General features: G+C 41.7%; 1 pseudogene across 1 annotated transcript; it reads left to right on the forward strand.

Annotated features, from left to right (window-relative positions):
* Positions 1–1,626: 1,626 nt before the first annotated feature.
* LOC148009820 (scarecrow-like protein 21 pseudogene) lies at positions 1,627–4,791 on the forward strand (annotated as a pseudogene). Its single transcript, XR_015689688.1, has 2 exons — positions 1,627–1,871; positions 1,989–4,791. The product of XR_015689688.1 is annotated as a scarecrow-like protein 21 pseudogene (transcript).
* The last annotated feature ends 339 nt before the right edge of the window (positions 4,792–5,130 follow it).

Raw genomic sequence — 5,130 nt, forward strand, 5'->3', positions numbered from 1 at the left:
AAATCTAGGTTTTTCTTGGTTATTAAAGCCCATTTGAAAGTGCTCTAAACAATACCAAAGTTTCCTCAAAATATGGCACTTTTCTTTAATGCTTTAAATGTCAAAGTTGAACTCTTATAAGCACAATTTTTCATGCTCTTAAAGTAAGGGGCAATTTATATTGCAAAAATTACATTTCATATTGTACCTAGGCAAATCAATCAACTAAATCAACTATATTTTCTAAAATCAAACTTTACTAAGAAAAAGGGTTGAGAAGTTTTGGCTCAAGTATTTACCGTGTCCTTGAAAAAGAAGAATCATTTTTTCCAATCAGGACAAGGAAGTCCTTTCAAGTAATGTTTTTGAAGCCATAATTTAAATTGATTAGGGAAAACTTTGTTTGTGAGAATTGAGCTTGCAAAATGAGATGTGAGATGCTTTGTTTACTTTTAAAAGAAAGGGCTTCTTTGCCAAGGAAATAAGGAAATAATAAAATAGTTGAACATCACATTATCACAATCTTCTTTGCCATGGTGGAAACTATTCATGCTAGAGAAACTCTTTTTAGCATGCTGGTTGACAATCATTGGGTTGGATGTCTCTCTAAAGCCATCAATGACTTGTTAACTAGGTGAGGTCATTGCTCAAGCCTCAAAGGCTCTATCAGTCTCCACCTTGCAAACCAAGATTCTCCAAAAAGACACCTAACTTTAGCCATGAAAAGTGAGGTGAAAGAGTAGTCTGTTCTGTAGTTTATGAGATGGACCTTCAACGAGTGTTTAAGGGATCATGGCATAAAGGAAGCAAAATACAAATTAAATTTAATTTAGTAAGGATGATTGTACATGGAGCTCACCATTAAAAAAGAATGGAGGTAATAATTGTCACAACCCAGTCTATCATCTTCAATCTTTATATGAGAGGGTAGACTTGTTGTTGGATTCATCATTCAACCCTATCACACTTTCGTGCATGGTACTTCTCATGTTAAATTTTGCATCATTAATGTGCTTTGTAGCTTGCTTGAAGGTTGCGAACACCTTAGCAATGATCAAGGACATACAATGCCCACTAATGGAAAGATACAATAATCTCAAGGTAAGGTTATGTGATAGGTAGATAAGACTAGAAGGTTATACAATTGGCATACTCCAAGGGTGGTTAGGCGCAAGCATTTATGAGACTTTGTGAAAGGCTTGGAAGTAAGGTGAATATGGTATGGCATGTCTTTTTGCCTCCTTACTTACTAAAATTATGGCTAACGTTTCTTGAGAGACTTTCAAAAGTGTAGCCAACTACTCGGGTGTGGGCTCTGTTCATCCAAAGTATTTTTTCATACCAATATACAAACCTTCAATCGTCATAATTTGTAGGTTTTTCCATACGTTTTGGAGGTGCTTTGGGCATATTATAACCAAATGACGCTGGTTTTTAAACTTAAAAAATATTATGTATGAAAACATTCATTTATGTTTTTCAGATTTAACAATTCACTTGACACAAAACCTTGGTTTTTCGTGGACGCTGGAACGGCGCAACACTAGTCTAATGAGACGCGGGACGTGGTAACAAAGAGACGTCAGCAATGACGTCAGGAGGGTAAGGAAAAGACGCCCTTCCGTTTCCTTTTATTATTGCCATCCAAGTTCCAACTTCCATGGTCTGCACCTTCCTCATTTTCCAGCTGAACCCTGTCGGTACACACACACACACACACTCTCTCTCTCTCTCTCTCTCTCTCTCTCTTATGCTTTGCCTGTCGAGTGCAGCTTACCCTTAAGGGCTCGCCGCTCAATCACGATTTGCCAATTTCTTTTCGCAAGCATGTCCCTTGCACCAGGCACTCCTTTATGAACGGCTATTCGCTCAACCATGCAGTCATCGAGCAGGTACGTGTGGATCTTCCCTCTCTTTGTCTGGTTACTCTCCTGTTCTCGAGCAGAATTATTGAACGAACATGGCTTCCAATTTGAGCGTTTCCTTATAATCTCTTGCATTATGGTCAGATTTTTCGTCTAACTATACAATCTTCTTCGAATCGGGAGCATTTCCTGGAGTAGAAACTCACAAGGATTGATCGATTGGTATCATTTCCTGACACGGGGGGACTTCCAAAGATCATTCTGGAGCAGAAGACTCTAAAAGATCAAACAATTGGGAGCATTTTCTGCCATAGGGACTCTCAAGGATACATTGAGAGCATTTCCTGCCATAGGTGACCATCAGAGTTTGTTAATCAATTCGGGAAAATTTCTTGCCGTAGAGAACTCTCAAAGGGCAATCAATTGGTAGCATTTTCTGCCAGAAAGTATTTTCACTCATCGCAGAGAGATCAAAATGAAGATGTCTTTCACTCACAGACAGAATAAGTTGTCTGAAGCCCCTAAAGACGCCCCTCAGGCCAGCTTCCAGTCTTACATTTACGGCACAGATTCGAGGTCCAGAGGGGACATGCATGTGAATCACAGCTTGAGAGGTGACCAGACCCTCTATCAGAGGCCGTACGACTGTATTCCGTGCTCCCCCATTTCATCGCTCTCTCCTCCGCTTTCGACCTCGAGTTCGGACCCTTACCAGGGTTTAGACTATCAGTACGACAGTGAGAATTCTAGCTGTTCTCAGCTCACAATAGAGAGCAATGCTTATGCCCGGTCGGTTTACAGTCAAGCTTCACAGGGTGCAGCAGCACTGATTTGCAATGGAAGCCCTGACTCATCATCACCGGTGCAGTTCTACATGGTGAACTCAAGCTTTCAGAGTACTGGCTTCAACAGAACGCTCGTAGAGCTGGAGACTACCCTGATGGGCCCAGATGGAGAGGATGTGGAGCTTCTGGATTTGGATGGACAAGTTAGTGCTTCTTGGGAGAAGCTTTTACACACTCCTTCCATGGTTGTTGCTAATGCTCCAAGAATAGAGAATCTGCGTATTTCTGAGAGCAGATCTGAATGCCAACAACGAACGATGCAGTCAATGGAAAGAATGAAGGCATTCCTTCCTCAGCAAGCTGTGAGCCAGGGTAGCCACACCAAAAGCTTGCTGCTGATGTGCGCTGCCTCCATTGCTGAAAATCAATTGGACAGGGCTGCAGCTATTATGCATGCTCTCAGAAAGGAAGTATCAGTTTATGGGAGTCCCCTTGAAAGACTTGCTGCTTACATGTCCGAGGGCCTTGTTGCAAAGCTTCAGGCTTCTGGTTCTGCAATCTATAGGGCATTGAAATGTGGAGAAGCATCGGGTGTGGATCTTCTCCCAGCTATGCAAAAGCTCTATGAAATCTGTCCTTATTTCAAGTTTGCCTACGCAGCGGCTAATGGTGCCATTGCTGAAGCATTTAAAGATGAAGCTAATGTCCATATATTTGATCTTCAGATAGCTCAAGGTACTCAATGGTTTTCTCTCATACAGGCATTGGGACAGAGGCCTGGAGGTCCTCCACACATTCGTATTACAACTGTGGATGATCCAACCTCCCATACATCTCCAATTGGTGGTATGCAGTTTGTCAAGGGACGCCTGGGTAAGCTTGCAGAGTCTCTTTGTATACCATTTGAATTTCATGTAATCTCCTGTCAGCTCTCGGAATTGCAAGGTCACATGATAGAGAGACGGCCAAATGAGGCCCTTGCTGTGAACTTTGCACTCCAGCTGCACCATATGCCTGATGAGAGTGTTTGTGTGACGAATCCCCGTGACTGCCTTATCCGGCTGGCCAAAGGTCTGGAGCCTAAAGTTGTGACTTTGGTAGAGCAAGAAGCAAACACAAACACAGCCCCATTTCTGGCAAGATTCGTGGAAACCCTGGACTACTATTCTGCAGTGTTTGAGTCAATAGATGTTGCACTCCCTAGGAATAGTAAAGACAGAGTTAATGTGGAGGAGCAATGCTTAGCCAGAGATATTGTTAATGTGATTGCCTGTGAAGGCGCAGAGAGAGTGGAACGCCATGAATTAACTGCAAAGTGGCATGCCCGCATGACAATGGCTGGTTTCAGGCCTCATCCTCTGAGTACTTATGTAAATGACATTATCACAGGTCTCCTCAAAGCCTACAGTGAGAACTACACATTGAAGCAGGAAGGAGGGGCACTATATTTGGGCTGGTTGAATAGAGCTCTGGTAGTTGCTTCTGCATGGAAGGTACATAAAGCATGAGTTATAGAACAGGTTATGGATGCTGTAAACTGCAATGCCAATGATTGCTTGTCAAACCAGGCCCATGATTTTCAAATCTGGGTTTTTGAAATTTGGCAGTACAAAGAGAGAAGCAGTACTCAGAAGAACAAAGATACATAGAGAAATATATTACTGTCAGCTTGTAGACTAAGAAGTGTATGACATATAAAAGCACTTATGCTCGTCAATGGAAACTTCTCTCTTCTATGATTGTTTGATGTAATGTGCCTTCTACACTACTGCATGGGAAAATGTGAGAAAAGGCTAGTGACGCTGAAGTTGTTTTTCTTTACCGCACTCTTGTTTGCTTTGCTAAGCATCTAAGGCACATCTTAACTTTTTTTTTCTGAGAAAAGGCACACGCGCACACACGTGAACCGAATGCCCACACAAGGAAGTGATTCACCTTGAGACATGATTATGAGCCCAAGTGTTAGACTACTAGGCCATCTCTTTTGGGACAAGGGGGCCATCTCTTTTGGGCAAGGAGCATCTATTGTATAAAGGACAAATTGAAGTCTGTGACCTTTTGCTGGTTTGCTAAGCATCAAAGGGACATCTACCTTGTAATAAACTAGTATACGATAAAATGCATCAATTGTTAGAGTTCTAAGCCATCAAATAGAGAGCCTTTTCGATCTACCTTGTGTCTTAGAATGATCGTCTATATAAGCATTAGCATGATGACTTGTACAAGGTGATGATGATGTTCCTTTTAAAGGTTGCGATGAATTGGGTGCATGGGTAAAGTTGTGCATATAAAGCAAATATGGGCAATCTCTTTCACATGGTCTATTATACTTTACATTAAGAGTTGATATTCTTATACCTTTCAAGTTTCCACCCCATAGAGTTGGATTTCTTATACCTTTCAACTTTCCACCCCATAGAGAAGCCTATATCAATATGGTAATTGCTTGTGAGATAGCATTTGAATGAGTGTGCATGAAGAGCATAAAAGAGACGAGCTCA

This window comes from Lygodium microphyllum, chromosome 30 (genome assembly GCF_053477565.2).
Source record: "Lygodium microphyllum isolate KBCC chromosome 30, Lygodium_microphyllum_v1.1.10, whole genome shotgun sequence".
Taxonomy (NCBI): Eukaryota; Viridiplantae; Streptophyta; class Polypodiopsida; order Schizaeales; family Lygodiaceae; genus Lygodium; species Lygodium microphyllum.